A 22,465-nucleotide genomic window follows, 5' to 3' on the forward strand; every position below is an offset into this window, starting at 1 on the left:
ACACATATATGATTTCCCTTCTCTTTTGTCTATCAAATTGTGGGTTATTTTAGATTGATACTCATAATGTCATTTAAGAAAGGAGATAATGAATATATTTAGATTGGTATCTTAAAAAAATATATTTATAAGTAAACAGTCTTAATGGCGTGCTCACTTTTAGGATTCAAAATGGAATGTTATATTATCTAGAGTTGGAAATTTTTTTATTTATAAAGAATGAAGGGAATACCCCACCGTTATTAGAGATTAATGGAGAATGAAATAGAATGGGGGGAAAGACCCAACCGTTATTACCAAGATTATGCTATCTATTAGCCTGCGTGGTATGACCTATCACAGGAACTGTTATGATATCAAGCCCAGGAACTAATATTCCCAAACTTGGGATGGGGATATATAGTCTATCACATGGGAATATCATATCTATTACTATCTTCTATCTATTTCTATCCCAACAATCTATCTATGACCTATCACAACAACCAGTATTATTAAGCCAAGGATCCCAATAAGTATTTTAGGCCAGGGGATAGTCTGAATGATGAAGCCCATGACTAAGATATCAATTTATACCCCAAGAATATATTCCTAGGAAGCGATCTATTACTATCACAGATACCTACTATCCTAGATACCAAATCAGGCAAGGCCGTATTCTATTTATCTATTCCATTTCTAATATATACTTCTATTCTATTCTCTATATCTATTCTATCTATTTATTCCTAGTCATAGTTGATATATTTCTAGTCCAAGATCTTCTGGTTGATGGATGGGTCTTGTTTATTCCTATCCTAGCAATTGGTATGACCAAGCCTGGGAAGAAACTATTTGAAGACCTGCCCACCATTTAGCAAGGGAGGAATGATATATTAGAAATATATGTTTATGGTCACAAAGGTATAACAAAAAAATATAAATTTGATAACTCATGGTTAGAAATACAATTTTTTTATCCATCTTGATGTCTTTACAAAGCCTATAGAAGAAGGCTACTGTAAATTAGAATTAAAAAATTATACAAATATGTTAAAATTTTAATTTTCAAATTATAAATTACACAATTGGAAATACTTACTTTTAAGTGTAAAAACATTTCCACTAGAAAAAAAATGTGTAAGAATGTTTACGAATCTTATCAATTATATTAAATTCCAGCAAGACGAATAACAAATAATATAATTAGCAAAATAAAGAAAAAAATACAACAATAGTATTATAAATGATGAAATAACATAAGTACATATCACTCTTCGTTGTCATCACCCTAATTATCTTCCTCGCTTGGCATGATAACATTGTTTTTCTCAAAAATATGTTTTGATCTAGGGTCATGTATTAATACGAACCTCCAATACCTATCCAAAAAATTTGGGTAAAAGAACAACTAGTTGTGGTGTTTTGGGAAAACATAAGGATTCCTAGCTTCATGAAACATCTTTCTAGAGTTAATAGATATCAACCCACTATCATGATCTTCCTTTACATTATTCCAATTAGAGATGTCCCATCACTTGTGCCTAAAAATAACACATTGGAATGAAGAGAAGTACACTTCAATGATCTCTTTATCTTTCCAATGTAACCTAACATCCCTTGTATTAGGTTTCGATCGCGATGACTAACAGGACTAGGTTGGTCAAAATCAACTTCCATTACACATTCTTCTGTCATGCATCCATCATTGACATCCTTCGTGTCAAAATGATGTCCATACACCCACACAGATGGGAACAAATGCACTTATAAAGAAGTGAAAAAATCACAGTGTCATGTGTCTAATAATAATTAAAATATAAAATGTAGATGTTAAAATTAAAAAGGTGCATTGTGGAGTTAAAAAATGTACAGAAAGAGATTATTACCAACTTGTTGCACCCAATCCCTATGTTTAGTGCATCCTCTTCAACACTCAAGTTAACGACCAAATGCACCATATTTGTCTCTAACTTGATCAACAATCCAACTGTTGGGGCATATCATTGGCATATTTTATTTTAAGTGATCACGATAGGGCATGATTATATCATTCAACTATTTGAATTATTTCCTATCATTGTCCCATTTCCTCCTCTTTTGTTTGTACAATATGATCCATGGTTGTGACGTCGTTTCTGAATCGTAAAGAATGAATTTTTTGATAACTTCAATTTCTAAATTCACTGATTAATTCAAACCAACATATATAGTACATATGATATCAAAATATGCATTATGAAGTTCAGTGTGAATAGCTACTATGTAGAAATTTGATAAATGATAAGTCACTTACTCTTTATAATGCACCTTTTTCCATTCTTTTGGAGAATCTCCCCTTCTCTTTTGTCTTCATCCCTTTCGTTGCCCCAAATCACCACACTTGGTTTGTTGTCGATATACTTGATGAACTCACTTAAATAATATAAAGAATCATATGATATTTACCCTTTTTCGAACAAATCGTTTCAATTTCTTCATGTATCTCTCTAAGAAGAACATCCAACGACAAGAAACCATCCCAACTAATTCAAACTCATTTACTGGGTGAATTAGAATATGAAAATGCAAGTCCATGAAACTCATCGGTATTTCCTTCTCAAACATTTAAAAAATATCAACTATCTCTTGATGCCACCATGGAATTCTAGCCATATAAATCTCCATTGATGTGATCCAATGTACAAATATATATAATTTAGATATGGCATGTCATAGGTGTTGGGGAAAGTCATGGTTCAAATGGTCATGCGATTTCAACCCTAGCAAACGGTCTTCCACTATGAAGCAACGTCACAATGAAGACCCATATAAAGAAGGCACCCTCACACCCATTATAGCTTATTTTTCCAAAGAAATATCATATTTCTTTAAAATCATGGGACATCACCTTCTTTGAAAGACTAAGAGGGACGAGCCTCTCCTCTACTTTCTTGTATTGGCCAATGTTTCTTTTTAGTTTTTGAAGAAATAAGATCTCTCCTAAAAACCAATGTGTCATTTTATTTCAATCATATGTGCCTCCATAAATAAGATGAAACATTTTTAAATATATGCATGGGATATAGAAAGTGGGAAATCTTAAGATTCTCCCAATATGGGATCTCATAAAAGACAAATTTCCTTTTCATCACAATGGGAAATTTCCTAACATAAGTGTCGAAGAATTTTGGATAATCGAACATAGTCTCCCCAGTTGAATCGAACATTTTTATAATGCTCTTCTACTTCTCTCTCTCATATTATCTATGCCATTCAGTTGGTGTCATTATTGCATGCATTTGGGTTCTTTCTAGTTTAGATTGAAACAAATGTTGCTCTTCTATAAGGGTGTTCTTTTGGGAGGAATACCTTGGAGTAGTCATACATTGGGTTTCATAGGTGGTTGGACCACCTAACCTTTAGATAAGTTCCACAACATTTACATCCATGATACCCTTTTGTTACAAGACCTGTGAAATTATTATATAGTACAAGGCACGTTAGACATCATGAATATCAGAACAATTGGAGTGAATTAAATTAGTAAGTGAAACAATATATATAAACAAATCAATAAACATGTAGTTTACCAGATAAAACTCCTAATCCTAGATAATCATGTATGGTGTAAGCACATATGCCATACAATGTAAAATCCTCTCTACTGTGATGGGTCCTGACACATCGTATATATGTATCCCTTCCCATAATTCCTTCACTTTATCTACCAATGGTTGTAGGTAGACATCCATATTCTTCACTTTTCTTCTACCAGGGACTATGAGAGCCAACACAAGATGTTCATTCTTCACGGACAACGATGGGGGGGTATTGTTATTGATCACTACTACATGCGAAATATAATAGTTGGTGTTTTGGAGGGAATATGGGTTGACGATGTTGTAACTTATTTTGACACCATTAAAAGTTACAAGAAAATTTGAAATTTACCAGTTATTCATGGTCACATTATCATGCATATGTGAATTGTCATGGAAATAATGGGTTAATACACGATGTTGCATTATTTTGTTATAATAATAATAATTTTAATTTTAAATTATTTTCATTTTATTAAAATATATTATCAAATATATTTTTATAAAATTTTAAGTTTAAGTTTAAAATTGTTGTTTTAATTCAACCCTTCAATTTCTCATAGTTTTCAATTGTAGATGTTGGATCTTTTGAATCAATGGTTCATATTCCATTTTGACACCCCTAAGGTCATCTGAGATTTAATAGCTCGGGGGGTCTGAAGTCTTTCTTTGACAAAACTACCTTTGATTATGTGGCACTTTGTGGTGAAATTTTGTACCCCCGAGTGAGAAACGGCTTACCAACAACATCCACCCCCCCTCAAAATCCAATTCTAGTTTTAATAACAATGCATTTGCCATATTTCATTATTACAAAGTGTATGGTTCAAAGATTTCATTTCTTATTGTTTTGAAGAGAAAATGAGGATTCTCAATGAAGGCACACTTCTTGTATGAAGGTATCATTACATTATGGAGAGGAAACACTACAAATGTTATCTGTTTTTTTCCAACTAAGAGACTCTTTAATTTAAAGAAAAAAAAGGATGGAAACTGGAAATGGTTTGCTGGAAACCTAGACTCTGGTGGTGCATCTGATGCATCTTCTCTCCTTTTTGTTTATTCTTGGACAATTCTCGAACTCGGCTGACTAATGATAACATAGCTACAATGAAAGGAGGGGAGAGACAATTTAATGGCCTTGCTGAGCTCTACAAGAAGACATTGAAATCTAATGCAATCACAACCCTCTATCATGGGTTAAACATTTCCTATGTGGGAAGTATAGTCTATCGTTGTTTATACTTTAGAATGTATGATTCTTTGAAGCATGTTGTTTTGATTAGTGATCTTCAGAAAAACTTCCTTGAAATTTTTCTTCTTGGTTGGAGCATTGTCGGCCCCTATCCAAAGTTATGGTGGTTTGAAGAGTGCATTTTTACATGCTTCTCATGCAAGCAATGTAGCTTTGGCTCCTGACCATTCATTTGTCTTTATTTCAATGCTTGTAGAGAAAGGTTTTACTAGTTTCATGATTCAATTTCTCATGGGAGGGGTTCTGTGTAGTATCCAAAACTACAACTTCCCTTATTAAGTGTGTCTAACTATTGATACAAAACCAGGATGAAATATTAAAGACTTGATGTCTTGCTAAATCATACAAAGGCATCAGGGATTGTTTTTCTAAGACAATGAAGCATCAGAGAGTTTCCTTGGCAATAATTGAAACATATCTTCAAATTTTCCTTTGGGTGTTGTTATAGCTACTTCCTATTCAACTATTTTGTAAATCATGTTGTGTCTAAGACTAGTCCTACCCTTATTTCTAGGAATTCGATTATGTTGAAGTTGACAACTTAGGGAACAATAATAGCCTTATATGGTATGCTACCTCCTTTGATTGGAATATCAAATTTCCTTATCAATAGAGTCACATAAGGGAGAGCCAAGTAGGCATGTTTCCATGGGATTAAATCATCAGTTCAGCCTAACCTAATCACCTTCTGAAATTGCAATGGAGAAGCTACTCTAGGACTCATTTCCTTGCATTATTAGAGAAAAGAAATGTTGTGCAACACATCCATGAAGTATTGTAGAAAGGGTCCAAAGAACAAGCATCAGTGAAAAGACGAGAAATTTGTAGAAACTTGTGCAAAACATAGACAAGAAAACCAATACTGCAAACATGTTAGATGAAGTAGTTTATTATTTCAAGTTCCTTACAAAACAAGTTCAAGAGCTTTATGAAAATCAACCCAAATGAAATTTCTATTGTAAAATTAATGCATCAGAAACTACTTAAAATATCCTAGTAGAATTAGGGAGATTAATGGAATGTATGTATCTGGAAACCATGCTTTCAAGGAAGTGAAGGAAACAACTCAACAAATTTCAAGTAGTTAAAGGTTACTAAATAAGACCTGTGAGGATTATGGAAAACCTTTCCTCTGAGAATTGATCAAGTGTTGCACCAAAAAGACTCTCAAGTCAAATAAATTTTATGAGGCAGGGTAATTCTACTTCAGGGTTTTCCTCTCAGCTGAGCGACATGGGTTTGCCACAAGTTATGAACAAGATTAATATGCATGTGGGTTCTTCCATTGATAGATTGGGTAGGAGTAGTTCAGATGATGGTATTTTAAGAAATGGCAATGGAGTCCAATGTCACATGTCAGGCTTCCAGGTTGGATCATGGGATGATGCAACGATAGTTTATGGGGGTCTGTAGACATACAAGGATCTTTCAATGCAAAAATTGTTATTGCGGATATTTCCTCAATTATTGGCTTGGATACAAATGTCATAAGAGGAAAAACATAATAAACTTGGCATATGAGATTAAAGTCAAATATGGAAAAGAGATTAATGGAAAAAAAAAGTTGTAACCTTTTAGAGTTTATAAGCAAAATTTATTGGGTTTAGTAGATCAAGTTATTTCCTCATTTGCTGAAGTTAGTGCTACAAATTAGAGACTAAGCTCTATTATCACTACTGGTTTGAGTTAATTCTATTACAGGGAAGCAAATATCCATTTCCATAGGTTGAAATACGAGTCCCTTAATTCTAATCATCAATGGTCATACTCCGACATTTGTATTCAATGTTTCAAGTGAAATATGAACTTGTTATGAATGTTTGGTAGTTACTAAGAAGTAGGGTGAATTTATCTTTTGAGAAAGGAGACAAGTGACAAAGAATTCCAAATTCAATTCCAAGGAAGTTGACTCAAGCACTTCAACAAACAAAGGCAGAATATTAGCACTACTGAACCAATTCAAGATTTTAAGGCACAACACTTGCAAACGGTTCAAAGTTTCCAAGAGATAAATTAGAGATATTATTTTATTTTTTGTATCTGTTTAGGATTTTGTTCCAGAATTGTTGTAACAATTTAGGAGAGATTTATTCTATATATTGTTTCATTTGTAATGTAAAAGGGTTGGATTTTGATGCCAAAACCGTGTCACTTTCTAAAACTTTTATTACAGAATTCCTAATTGAAGTATTCTAGCTCCAGTTCTTAATAGAAATTGTTTTTCATATTGTTTTTCCAGTACTTTCATATATTATTTCTGCACATGTTTAAAGTACCATAGGAGATATGGGTAACAATAGATTGAGAATCGATCTCACTAAAATCCCCTGCAAATTTATAATCATTTAAAGAGATTAATTAACTGAATTGTTTGTCTTGGTTAATTCCTCTACATCTTTAATTCTTACCTTCTGTGATCTCTTGAATGTGTTCTATTTGATTGTAGAAATATTCTATACACATCCACTATGTCTGGTTGATTAAGTATTCAATATGACTTCTTAATTTCCATGATTTCTCTTATACTCTTCTGCCAAGTTCTTTAAAAGTCATGTTATTCTGTCAGATTAGATGCTGACACTCTAACCAAGGACTCTGTAAGAGATGGATTTATTCATGGATAGGGATTGTGTAATCATCAACAACCACCAAAAATAAATTATATATCTAGCCATTTGTGCTCCATAGGCTGCTGCCCAGTGAAAATGATCAACATTAAAAAAGGCCTCGTGATATTTGATAGAGCCCCCTTTAGTTCAAGGGCTAGGTGGAACCTAAAGACTGGTTGAGTTGGTTTCTCGGTGTAGGTTTGCAGCCAAGAACTTCCTACAAGAAACAAGTACAATATTTGGTGCCATTTACGAGGAACGAATTGACGAAGAAATTTTTTCCTAGATCACAATCACGATTAGATCTAATATTTGCTAGTGAACAAAGACTAGACAATTGATATTGGTTGCATTTCTTTCACCTAGCGACTCCACTTTGTCATATGGCGATTCCACTAGTTTCCAGATTCAGCTGGTTCAAAATGATAAGTGCATCTCTGGCTATGATAATAGCATGCAACAACATGTTTTTTTCTTCATAGCAATGGTAGAAGTCAATAGCTTATTTGTCTTCCTCTCTACTATGATAAAAAAATTCAGAAGCTTACAAAAGATTCAACTCTCCAAGTTCACATGTAAGTACCCATTGCCTGTGGAGTTTGAGTTTTATATTGTAAATATGTTTCAAGTTTTTAGTTGTTGGAAAAGTGGTCTATCGGTAAATCCACTACTCACTTGGTTACATTAGAAATAAGATTATGCCTAAGAGTGTAATAGTGTAAAGTTTCAGTTAGGTAAAGTAAGTCTTCGTGTAGTAGACTAGCGAGTTTGAAGTTTATGAATGAGGTGATTTCAATAGTGTTATTATACAATAGATCAGTTTACATAAAATCTTCTTCAACAATTTTCAGTTTGGTTTCAGTGGTAGTTGTAGTGTCAGCCAATCTCTAAAATAGTGCAAGCAATGTGGTTTCAAATTTGCATAGTTTGCATAACAACATGTTTTCGTTTGAATTTAGTTTCAATGACCCCACAACCCATATAATTATATATTTCTGCTCACTTCATTTCATATGGAGTTGTTACTCTTCAATGGTAGTTTGATGTGTATCAAGTTTTACTTTGAATAGAGCACTAATCACAATTTTCAATATTAATGGGAGTAGCATGGTTGCTTAAGTATGTTAATTAGAACATGTCTACTTGTTCTATAGAGATCACTAGTTGTTATCAATTTTATAAATTATATTGCAATTTGTTTTGAGAGACACTTCAAACATAGGTTGTGGCTTTCATATTTTATATTAAAATTGCATATGACTCTAGATTGTTGACTCCATGCCCAACACTCAAGGCAACTGGTCTACCAAGTTCTCTATGTCCCACAAGGGGAAGCAGTTCCTAGATGGAGCCTATGTTGTAACTTATTTTGACACCATTAAAAGTTACAATAAATTTTTGAAATTTACCAGTTATTCATGGCCATATTATCACGCATATGTGAATTGTCATGGATAAAATGGTTTAATATGTGATGTTGCGTTATTTTGTTATATTAATAATAATTTTAAATTTTATTAAAATATATTACCGTATACTTATAAAATTTTACGTTTAAAATGAAAATTGTTTTTTTTTTAATTCAACCATTAAATTTCTCGTAGTTTTCAATGGCAGATGTTGCCTCTTGTGAATCAATGGTTCATATTCCATTTCAGCGCACCCAAGGTCATATGAGCTTTAATAGTTGGGGGGATCCAAAGTCCTATTTTGAAAAACCCACCTTTGATTACATGGCAATCAGTGGTGAAATTCGCTACCCATAGGCGAGAAACTGCTTACCAGCAACACCGGTTTTGAAATCCAATTCTGGTTTTAATAAGAATGCATTTGCCAAATTTCATTAAAGTGTAGGGGTCAAAGATTTCATTTCTTATTGCATTTAGGAGAAAATGAGGATTCTAAATGATGGAAAACTTGTTGTATGAAGGTATCATTGCATTATGGAGAGGAAACACTGCAAACATTATTTGTTATTTTCCCACTAAGAGACTCTTTAATTTCAAGAAAAGCCGGGATGGAAACTAGAAATGGTTTGCTAGAAACCTAGACTCTGGTGTTGCAACTGAAGAATATTCTCTCCCTTTTGTTTATTCTTTGGACTATGCTTGAACTTGACTAGCTAATGATAACAAGGCTGCAAATAAAGGAAGGGAGAGGTAATTTAATGGGCTTGTTGATGTCTACAAGAAGACATTGAAATCTGATGGAATTACGACCCTCTATCGTGGGTTCAACATTTCCTCTCTAGGAATTATAGGCTATCATGGTTTATACTTTAGAATGTATGATTCTCTGAAGTCCGTTGTTTTGGTTGGTGATCTTCATAATAACTTCCTTGCAAGTTTTCTTCTTGGTTTGAGCATTGCTGACCTCTGTCCAGAGTTATGGTGGCTTGCAAAGTGCATTTTTACATGCTTCTCATGCAAGAAATGTAGCTTTGGCTCCCGACCATTCATTTGTCTATATTTCAATTCTTTTTGAGAAAGGTTTTACTTGTTTAATGATTTCCTTTCTCATCGGAGGGGTTTCTGCTGTAGTATCCAAAACTACAATTGCCCTATTAAGCATGTCAAACTATTGATACAAAACCAGGATGAAATATTAAAGTATGTGCGTCTTCTTGAATCATACAAAGGGATCAGGGATTGTTTTTCTAAGACAATGGAGGATTAAAGAGTTTCCTTGGAAATAATCGAAACATTTCTTCAAAATTTCCTCTAGGTGTAGTTATAGCTATTTCCTATTCAACTATTTTGTAAATTGCTCTGTGTCTAAGACTAGTCCTAGCCTTATTGCTAGGAATTCGATTATGTTGAAGCCAACAACTCAAGGAAAAGTTATAGCCTTATATGGTATGCTACCTCCTTTTACTGGAATATCAGAGTGCCTTATCAATGGAGTCATAAAAGGGAGAGCCAAGTAGTCATGTTTCCATGGGATTAAATGATCAGTTCAGCCTAACTTAATCACCTTCCGAAATTGTAATGGAGAAGCTACTCCAGGACTCAGTTCCTTGCAATATTCAAGCAAAGAGAGGTTTTGTGACACATCGATGAAGTATTATAGAAAGGGTATTAAGAACACACATCATTGAAAAGGTGAGAAATTTTCCGCAACTTTTGTAAAACATAGGAAAGCAAACCAACACTCCAAACATGTTAGGTGAAGCATGCTATTATACCAAGTTACTTAAAAAACAAGTACATGAACTTTCTAAAAATCAACCCAAATGAAATTTCTCTTGTAAAATGAATGCATCAGAAACTACTTAAAAAAATCTAGCAGAATTGGGGAGATTAATGGAATGTATGTATCTTGAAAACACACTTTCATTAAATTGAAGGAAAAATTCAGCACATTTCATGTAGTTAAAGGTTACTCAATAAGATTAGTGAGGAATATGGAAAAAATTTCCTCTGGGAATTGATCAAGTGTTGCACCTAACAAAATCGCAAGTCAAATAAATTTTATGAGGCGGGGTAATTCTACTTCAGGGTTTTCCTCTTAGCTGAGTGACATGGGTTTGCCACAAGTTGTGGATAAGCTTAATATGCTTGTGGGCTCTTCCATTGATAGCTTGGGAAAGAGAGGTTTAAATGATGGTAGTTTAAGAAATGGAAATGGAGTCCAATGTTATATGTCAAGCTTCTGGTTGGATCATTGGATGATCCAGTGATAGTTTTTGAGGGCCAACAAACACACAGGGATCTTTCAATGTAGAAATTGTTATTGAGGATACTGCCTTAATTCTTGGCTTGGATGCAAATGTTATAATAGAAAACAACATAATAAACTTGGCATATGGATTAAAGTCAAATATGGGAAAGAGATTAATGGAAAAAAGAGTTGTAACCTTTTAGACTTTAGAAGAAAAATTTATTGGGTTCAGTAGATCGAGTTCTTTCCTCATTTGTTGAAGTTAGTGCTACAAATTAGAGACTAAGCTCTATTATCACTAATGGGTTGAGTTCATTCTGGTATAGGGAAACAAATATCCTTTTCTACAGGTTCAAATATCATTCCCCTAATTCTAATCATCAATGGCCATACTCTGACATCTTTATTCAATGTTTTGAAGTGAAATATGAACCAGTTATGAATGTTTTCTTGTTACTAAGAAAAGGGGTGATTTTTTCTTTTGAGAAAGGAGACAAGTAACAAAGCATTCCAAATTCAATTCCAAGGAATTTAACTCAAGAAATTCAACAAACAAAGGTATAATATTAGCACTAGTGAACCAATTCTAGATTTCAAGGCATAACACTTGCAAACAGTTCAAAGTTTGTAGGAGATAAATTAGAGATATTATTTCATTTTTAGTTATTGTTCATGATTTTATTCCTCTAAATATTGTAACATTTTAGGATAGATTTATTCTATATATTGTTTCATTTGTAATGTAAAATGGTTGGCTTTTGATGCCAAAACCCTGTCACTTTGTAAAATGTTTACTACAGAATTCCTAATTGAAATATTCTAGCTCCAGTTCTTGACAGAAATTGTTTTTCCTATTGTTTTTCCAATACTTTCATATCTTATTTCTACACATGTTCAAAGTATCATAGGAGATATGGGTAAGAATATATTGAGTTTCAATCTCTCTAAAATCCCTCAAAAAGTTATAATCATTTAAAGATATTAATTAACTAAACTGTCTGTCTTAGTTAATTCTTCTACATATTTTAAATATTTCCTTATATCATCTCTTGAATGTGTTCTGTTTGGTTGCAGAAATATTCTATGCGCATCCACTATGTGTGGTTGATTAGGAATTCAATATGACTTCTTAATTATCATGAATTCTCTTATATTCTTCTGTCAAATTCTTTAAAATTCATGTTATTATGTCAAATTGGATGCTAACACTTTGACCAAGGACTCTGTAAGAGAGGGATTTATTCATGGATAGAGACTGTGTAATCATCAGCAACCACCAACAATAAATTGTATATCTGGCCATTCTACTGCATAGGCTATTTTCCAGTGACAATGAACAACATTTAAAAAGGCCTCATGATATTTGAGGGAGCTCCCTTTCGTTCAAGGGCCAACTTGAACTTAAAGACTGGTCGAGTTGGTTTCTCAGTGTAGTTTTGTAGCTAAGAAATACCAACGAGAAACAAGTACAACATTTGGCTTCATTTCCAGAAAACAAATTGACAAAGATTTTTTTTTTTGGATCACGATCATGATTAGATCTACTCTTTGCTAGTGAACAAAGACCAAACGGTTGATATTGGTTGCATTTCTTTCACCTAGCGACTCCACTTTGTCATATGGCGATTCCAATGGCTTCCGGATTCAACTGGTTCAAAATGATAAGTGCATCTGTGGCTATGATAATAGCATGCAGCTGCATGCTTTCCTTCTTCATAGTAATGGTAGCATTTAGTAGCATATTTCTCTTCCTCTCTACTATGATTAAAAAATTCATAAGCTTACATAAGATGCAACTTTCCAAGTTCACATGTAAGCATATGTTACCTATGGAGTTTGAGTTTTATATTATAAATATGTTTCAAGTTTTCAACTGTTGGAAACATGGTCTATCATTAAATCCACTCCTCACTCGGTTACATTGGAAATCAGATTACACCTAAGAGTGTAACAATATAAAGTTTTAGTTCAGTAAAGTAGGAGTGTGTGCAATATACCACTGAGTTTCTAGATTATGAATGAGGTGATTTCAACAGTCTTAATATACAATAGGGAAATTTATTTTAAATCTTCTTCAACAATTTTTAGTTTGGTTTCAGTACCAGTCAATCTCTAAAATAGTGCAAGAAATGTGGTTTCAAATTTGTATAGTTTGTATAACAAAATTTTTTCATTTTAATTTGGTTTCAATGACCCCACAACCCAAATAATTATACATTTCTACTCATTTCATTTCATATTGAGTTGTTACTATTCAATGGTAGTTTGAAGTGTATCAAATTTCACTTTTAATAGAGAACTGATCACAATTTACAATATTAATGGGAGTAGCATGCCTACATAAATATGTTAATTAGAGCATGTCTACTTGTTCTATAGATATCGCGAGTTTTTATCAATTTTATAAATTATATTGCAATTTTTTTTGAGAGAGTTCAAACATAGGTTGGGTCTTTCATATTTTATATTAGAATTATAGATAACTCTAGGTTGTTGACTCCATGCCCAACACTCAAGCAAGTTGGTCTACCAAGTTCTCTGTGTGCCACAAGGGGAAGCGATCCCCAAATGGAGCCTATATTGTAACTTATTTTGACACCATTAAAGGTTACATCCTTGTTTTAAATTTACTAGTTATTCATGGGCACATTATCATGATAGGTGATGTAACAGCCCTGAAATAACAACACATAATTAATTAGATTAATCAAGCAATTTATAATCAACAAGCACTTTATCAACTAGTTAACATTAAATTACAAAAGTATGAGTGAAGAGATACAACTTACCTGTGGAACGTGAGTTGAACGCTAGTTGGATTTTGCTACCTGTAACAAAGTCTTGGGGATGACTCTCCACCCAACCGTAGGCTTAGTTGCACAAAATCTTGCTACAAATGGCCACCCACAAGCCCTCAATCAACGTACTACTGCCAGGGAACCCTTTGTATCACAACACTATTCTCCAAAGAGAATGGATGGTGGAATCATGGAATGATGGAATGCCTCTCATCTTCCTCACCATCTATTAAATAGAGCAAACATTGGAAGGGGAACCACATGCACACACTACATATGTCTACATGCAACTTTATTGCTTTCTGGTTTTATTTCTTTTGTTTTTACTTTTTGATAGCTTTATTGAATTTTACTGCTTTCTTTTTTTATTTCTTTTTATATTTATTTAGAGCTTTAGTATTGTTATTTATTATTTTATTATTATTTATTTACTATTATTTATTTATTTATTTATTGTTTATTATTTATTTTCTTGTAATTTAAAATTATATTATATTATTTATCATTTATAATTTTTATTATTATCATTATTATTATTTATTATTTATTATTAAGGGATATTACATACTTCCCCACTTTAAGGAACTTTGTCCCAAAGTTAAGTTGAATTACTTAATATTTTATTTATTTAGTTATTTATTACTTCATGTTTGCCCTACACCCTCTGCTGAACTAGTATAACCAATATGCATCAAAAGTTTCACAACACCTGGGAAATCTCAAGGAATCTCTGTCCTTTTTCCACTTTCATAACTAGGCATAAGCCTCCCTAGTCTGTATCTTAGTCCAAGGCTGGCCCCAAGGCTTGCGCTTGACTCAAACCTCATCTGTCCCAAGGTAGGCATCCGGTACGGTACTCCATGACTCCGAGCATCTCGTAAGGCTGGGCCACTCCCTCCACAACGAATAAGGTGCACAGCCCCAGGCATATAAGTCCTTACACCCCCACTAGACTTCGACATCCCAATCCAATAATAAGCACCTAGCCTAGAACATCAGGCACTCACCCCCCTCAAGATGGTCCCATAGCCCTTCAGGAGCTATCCATTAAGAGCTACACAAGACAAAGGAACCACTGACATATGTAGTGTTGATTGAGTTTGTCCCCAACCCATATGGTGTTACTTATTCTCCCTCGTGCGTATGGGCTCGCATGATATCATCTAATAAACCAGCCCTCTCGGCCCATTTGTGGAGTCCCATGAATCATCACACCTCAACATGCAACCAATGCATTAGCTATACCATCATAGTATCATAGAAAATAATCCACATGCCAAGTCTTGCATGTCATCATGTAACATTCATCATTGTTAATTGCAACATTATGAATAATAACGAACTGCATGCTCATGCATGTCATAAATTTGTACGCAACTATCACATGCTTCACCTCATGAAATACCATCATAAGTTATAACATCAACATATTTGCATCAAAGACATATCATGACTTCACATAATAAATGAACCACATGTCAATAAACCTCATATTATAGCATTATAATTCCTATGCCACGTTATGCATATCATAATCATCATAAGGATACATCATCAGTATTGTAACAACTATATAAATATGAACCACATGTGCATGATCACCCTCATACCATCATATCATGAAACATGAGAAACATCTCAATACTTATCAAATATAGAATAATACTCTATAAGCATTCTTATCATGATTCATCAGAAAAATGAATTTCATTTACTTTACAAACATTCAACTATGAACTAAGATTATTCAACATCCATCTAGGATCTATGTTATCTCATCAGTGTTATTAGTGTTATGTTTTCATCAAGATACCAATTAGTTTTTCAATAATCATTTCCACTTCTTTCAACTAGGAAGTTGACCATTTACACCATAGGTATAATCATCTAAGTACATCGTTAAATTTCACATGAGACTCATCAGCTTGAGTCTTAATCTCTCGTCATATATTCTTCCTTCGCCAAGGAAATTCTGGTGAAATTCATTCTTAAGATATTACTAGTTATACAATCATTATTTAAATCATCTATATCAAAATTAAAATCCCTTGGTTTTACATCCATTTACCCTTTGGCTTACCGATTCCAATATTGCTATATGCAATTGCATATAAATACTAGGTCATCACGATTTAATTTTATATCATGTTTAATTTACTTGCATGATGGTTTGTTGATCCATGTTGACTTATACATACATCACTTAACAATTATCATTTTCATCCACAAAAAATATCATCAAGTTCCTATCTGAATATCATTTGATTGCTTTATCGTAAATTCACCCTTCTTCAATTTGGAAAAGAGATTCTTGCTCATTAAACAGTATCTTTATTTTAGATATTGAAACAGTTGGAAACACTACTACCATCATTTTCCATGAAAAATTTAAATGTGTGGTGTTCTGTGGAAACAACCTCTTTTAACGCTATGGGAACAAAACTTGATAAGTTTCTCTATGTGAAGTCCTACTCATGAAACAATGAGTGCAAATCAGTCAAGTACAACCTCTATTAATTGACTCTCACTTCTTTTGTCAATATGTACACAATCCTTCTCAAGGTATCCTTATAAAATTTCTAGCAACATTTCTTTCCTATACTTCAACTATTATTTTTTTACCATTTAAACCTTTAAACATCTTCCTCGTTTATCATCACTGGTCATTATGAAAATTCTCAACTTCATATCTTCACACTTTTAAACTATGTAGATCATCACTATGACCATTACCAATCATGTTTCTTGGTCCACTCATCAATACCCTTAAAAGAACTTTCTTCTTGATAGAACATCCCTTCGTTTCCTCCTACCAGATATTCATAGATATATTTTTATTTTTTTCCGAGTCTTAATCTCCTAATATTCCATGTCTACTAGCTTCAAAAATGGAAACTTCTTCACTTCATTCTATTTTATTAAATTGACTTTAATTTCTCACCTCCAGTCATTGTGGTTTCTTTTCCTCCTCTCTTAGAATCATAACATTGATACACTCTGGAAATGTTGTTACTATTCCCCAACTTGGGTAATAAATTCATTAAGATGGCTACCAAATGTAATCCGCTTATCATTTCCTGTTTTAATACATCAACATAATAAAATTGCCTGATCATACATCTTGTTATCCATAATTCATGCATATAGTTAGTCACCTATGGAAAAATTTACAATGTTGCCCTCCCGTTAGAGGGAAAAACTATTATAGATGTTGTCATGCACACAACTTATCTCCTCCAATTGATCAATTTTATTATGGATTTACTTCTTTAATCTATGTCATCATACCTTCGAGGTTCCTTCAAAATGACCTTCATTATTACCATGATTATTCAACTTCATTAGTTGACTGCCAATATTTTCTTCTTTATGTGCATTATCCTTAGATAGACCTTATAGTGATACCTTTAGAGTACTAAGTTATGATTATGCCAAAATCTTCCATTATGTTCTAAAATAGGTTGCCTCTTCTTATTGATTTCTTACCCTTGTTGTGACAATTCCTCTCAATCACCTTAAGTACCATATGTAACAACCCTGAAATAACAACACATAATTAATTAGATTAATCAAGTGATTTATAATCAACAAGCACATTATCAGCTAGTTAACATTAAATTACAAAAGTATGAGTGAAGAGAGACAACTTACCTGTGGAATGCTAGTTGAACGCTAGTTGAATTTTGCTACTTGCAACAAAGTCTTGGGGATGACTCTCCACCCAACCGTACGCTCAGTTGCACAAAATCTTGCTACAACTGGCCACCCCTGAGCCCTCAATCAACATACTACTGCGAGGGAACCCTTTGTCTCACAACACTACTCTCCCAAGAGAATGGATGGTGGAATCATGGAATGATGGAATGCCTCTCATCTTCCTCACCATCTATTAAATAGAGAAAACATTGGAAGGGGAACCACATGCACACACTCCATGTGTCTACATGCAACTTTATTGCTTTCTTGTTTTATTTCTTTTTATATTTATTTAGAGCTTTAGTATTGTTATTTATTATTTTATTATTATTTATTATTTATTTACTATTACTATTTTTTTATTTTTTATTTATTTTCTTGTATTTTAATATTATATTATATTATTTATTTATTATTTATTATTAAGGGACATTACAGGTGAATTATCATGGATAAAATGGTTTAATACACGATGCTGTTTTATTTTGTTATAATAATAATAATGTTAATTTTATAAAAATATACTATCGAATATATTTTTATAAAATTTTAAGTTTAAAATTATTTTTTTTGTTTTAATTCAATCATTAAATTTCTCGCAGTTTTCAATGGAAGATGTTGGCTCTTGTGAATCAATAGTTCATATTCCATTTCAGTACCCCCAAGGTCATCTGAGATTTAACTGTGGGGGGGTTTGAAGACTTTTTTTGACAAAACCACCTTTGATTACGTGGCAATCTGTGGTGAAATTCGGTACCCCCAAGCGAGAAACTGCTTACCAGCAGCACCTCCACCCTCGAAATCCAATTTTGGTTTTAATAATAGTGAATTTTCCAAATTTCATTATTACAAAGTGTAGGGTTCAAAGATTTCATTTCTTATTGTGTTGAGGAGAAAATAAGGATTCTTAATGAAGGAAAACGTCTTCTATGAAGGTATCATTCCATTATGGAAAGGAAACACTGCAAACGTTATATGTTATTTTCCCACTATGAGACTCTTTAATTTCAAGAAAAGTATGGATGGAAAGTAGAAATGGTTTGCTGGAAACCTGGACTTTGGTGGTGCAATTGATGCATCTTCTCTCCTTTTTGTTTATTCTTTTGGCTATGCTTGAAGTCAGCTGGCTAATGATAATAAGGATGAAAAGAAAGTAGGGGAGAGGCAATTTAATTGGATTGTTGATGTCTACAATAAGACAATGAAATATGATGGAATTGTGGTCCTCTATCGTGGGTTCAACATTTCTTGTGTGGGGATTATAGTCTATCATGGTTTATATTTTAGAATGTTTTATTCTCTGAAGCCTTTTGTTTTTATTGGTGATCTTCAGAGTAACTTCCTTGCAAGTTTTCTTCTTGGTTAGAGCATTGTTGGCCCCTGTCCAGAGTTATGGTGGCTTGTAGAGTTCATTTATACATGCTTCGTGTGCAAACGATGTAGCTTTGGCTCCCAACCATTTATTTGTCTTTATTTCAGCGCTTGCATAGAAATGTTTTATTGGTTTCATGATTGAATTTCTCATGGAAGGGGGTTCTGCTACAATATCCAAAACTATAGTTTCCCCTATTAAGCATGTCAAACTATTGACACAAAACCAGAATGAAATATTAAAGTCTGGATACCTTGCTGAATCATACAAAGAGATCAGGGAATTTTTTGCTAAGAAAATGAAGGATCAAAGATTTTTCCTAGAAATAATCGAAACATATCTTCAAATTGTCCTCTGGGTGTCATTATAGCTATTTCCTATTCAACTATTTTGTAAATCATGTTGTGTCTAAGACTAGTCCTACCCTTATTTCTAGGAATTCGATTATGTTGAAGTTGACAACTCAGGGAAAAATAATATCCTTATATGGTACGCTACCTCCTTTGACTGGAATATTAGAGCATCTTATCAATAGAGTCACAGAAGGGAGAGCCAAGTAGTCATGTTTCCATGGGATTAAATCATCAGTTTAGCCTAACCTAATCACCTTCCAAAATTGCAATGGAGAAGCTACTCTAGGACTCGATTCCTTGCAATATTCAAGAAAAGAGAGGTTATGCAACACATCCATGAATTATTTTAGAAACGGTTTGAAGAACATGTATTAGTGAAAAGACAAGAAATTTGCAGCAACTTGTGCAAAACATAGACAAGCAAACCAACACTGCAAACATGTTAGATGCAGCAGTTGATTATATCAAGTTCCTTCAAAAACAAGTTCAAGAACTTTTTGAAAATCATCCCAAATGCAATTTCTATTGTAAAATGAATGCATTAGAAACTAATTAAAAAATCCAGAAGAATTGGGGAGATTAATGGAATGTATGTATCTTGAAACCATGCTTTCAAGGAATTGAAGGAAATAAGTCAACAAATTTCAAGCAGTTAAAGGTTACTCAATAAGATCTGTGAGGAATATGGAAAACCTTTCCTCAGAGAATCGATCAAGTGTTGCACAAAATAGACTTGCAAGTAAAATAAATTTTATGAGGCAGGGTAATTCTACTTCAGGGTTTTCCTCTCATCTGAGTCACATGGGTTTGCCACAGGTTGTGGACACGCTTAATATGCTCGCAAGCTCTTCCACTGATAGCTTGGGCGAGATCAGTTCAGATGATGGTAGTTTAAGAAATGGAAATGGAGTCCAACGATACATTTCAAGATTCTAGGTTGGATCATGGGATGATCTAGTGATAGTTTATGAGGGCTTGGAGACATACATGGATCTTTCACAGTAGAAATTGTTATTGAGGATACTACCTCAATTCTTGGCTTGGATGCAAATGTTATAAGAGAAAAAAACATAATAAACTTGGCATATGGATCAAAGTCAATGTTGGGAAAGAGAATAATGGAAAAAAGAGTTGTAACCTTGTAGACTTTTGAAGAAAAAATTATTGGGTTTAGTAGATCGAGTTCTTTCCTCATTCGCTGAAGTTAGTGCTACAATTTAGAGACTAAGATCTATTATCACTACTAGGCTGAGTTCATTCTGGTGTAGGGAAGAAAATATCCTTTTCTACAGGTTGAAATGTTAGTCCGTTAATTCTAATCATTAATGGCCATACTCCGATATATTTATTCAATGTTTTGAAGTGAAATATGAACCTATTATGAATTTTAGTTGTTACTAAGAAAAGGGGTGAATTTATCTTTTGACAAAGGAGACAAGTGACAGTGCATTCCAAATTCAATTCCAAGGAATTTGAATCAAGCATTTCAAAAAACAAAGGCAAAATATTAGCACTAATGAACCAATACCCGATTTCAAGGCACAACACTTGTAAACAATTTAAAGTTTCCAACAGATAAATTAGAGATATTATTTTATTTTTTGTTATCATCAGAATTTTATTCCGAAATATTTTAACAGTTTAGGGGGGATTTATTCTATATATTGTTTCATTTGTAATTAAAAAGGGTTGGATTTTGATGCGAAAACCCTGTCACTTTCTAGAACTTTTATTACATAATTCCTAATTGAAGTATTCTAGCTCTATTTCTTGACAAAAATTGTTTTTCCTGTTGTTTTTCCAATACTTTTATATCTTATTTATGCATATGTTCAAAGTACCATAGGAGTTATGGGTAAGAATAGATTGAGTGTCAATCTCTCTAAAATCCCCTGCAAAGTTATAATCATTTAAAGAGATTAATTAACTGAACTGTCTGTCTTGGTTAATTCCTCTACATCTTTTAATTATTGTCTTCTGTCATCTCTTGAATGTGTTTTGTTTGGCTATAGAAATATTCTATACGCATCCACTATGTTTAGTTGATTAAGTATTCAATATGACTACTTAATTATTATGAATTATCTTATATTCTTATATAAAATTCTTTAAAAGTCATGTTATTCTGTCAAATTGGATGCTCGCACTTTGACCAAGGACTCTACAAGAGAGGTATTTATTCATGGATAGAGATTGTGTAATCATCATCAACCACCAACAACAAATTATAGATTTTGCCATTGTGCTCCATACGTTGTTGTCGAGTGACAGTGAACAACGTTAAAAAATGCCTCGTGATATTTGAGGGAGCTCTCTATGGTTGAAGGGCCAATTTGAACCTAAAAACTGGTTGAGTTGGTTTCTTGACGTACATTTGCAACCAAGAACTACCTACGAGAAACAAGTACAAAAAACTCTATCCATGGCTATGCTAAGTCATAGACTTCGTACTTCAACCCTAAATTTTTAGAGCCATGTATCTTCCATATAATTCATGGCTATGGAATCTATTGAGATTCACATAACTCTTGACTCATTTCTATGTGAAGCTTTCTATCCTTACAACATAGCTAATTATTTACAACCAAAGAGCCTTTAAATCCTTGGGATTATATGCATGTGCCTAAATATCTTATGAGGAGGACCTTGTGAATTACCCCTTTTTTATTTATGGAACCTATCATACCCACATTTTAGAAATATCTCTTTGTATACATATTGTCCTCTATATAGAATACAATCATTTGGACAAGCATGATATGATATGTACTCAACACCCAACATTTTCAACAACTATTTTGCTTCTTCGTAGGTACCAGACAAGACATTATCACTTGGAAGAACCTTATCTTTGAATAACCTATAGATGGTGGGCAATATAAATTTACAATTTCAATATTTAACGGTCATAAAATCGACCATTTTTAATGTTGATTATGTGATAATATTTCTCAAAATATAATGGAATTGATCATTGTTAATTACCTCAATATTTCCAAGAAACATGCATTTGAAATGCCAAAATTTGCTTTTAATTTTTACCGTAACATGATTGTCCCTAGTTGGGTATAGTTTGACTAGTCACCAGGTCCAAAGAGAGGGGCGGTGGAAGCAAATTTTAGGATTTTGAATAAGGTATCAGCGATATGAGCACCTTCCCCT

General features: G+C 33.1%; 2 pseudogenes; both read left to right on the top strand.

Annotated features, from left to right (window-relative positions):
• The first annotated feature begins 4,755 nt into the window (after positions 1–4,755).
• Positions 4,756–9,908, top strand: LOC149188700 (ADP/ATP translocase 3, mitochondrial pseudogene; annotated as a pseudogene).
• A 19-nt stretch (positions 9,909–9,927) lies between these two features.
• Positions 9,928–18,944, top strand: LOC149188701 (ADP/ATP translocase 3, mitochondrial-like; annotated as a pseudogene).
• The last annotated feature ends 3,521 nt before the right edge of the window (positions 18,945–22,465 follow it).

Source organism: Pinus tabuliformis, chromosome 3_1, assembly GCF_031772625.1.
Source record: "Pinus tabuliformis cultivar Carrire ecotype Pingquan chromosome 3_1, CPIR1, whole genome shotgun sequence".
Taxonomy (NCBI): Eukaryota; Viridiplantae; Streptophyta; class Pinopsida; order Pinales; family Pinaceae; genus Pinus; species Pinus tabuliformis.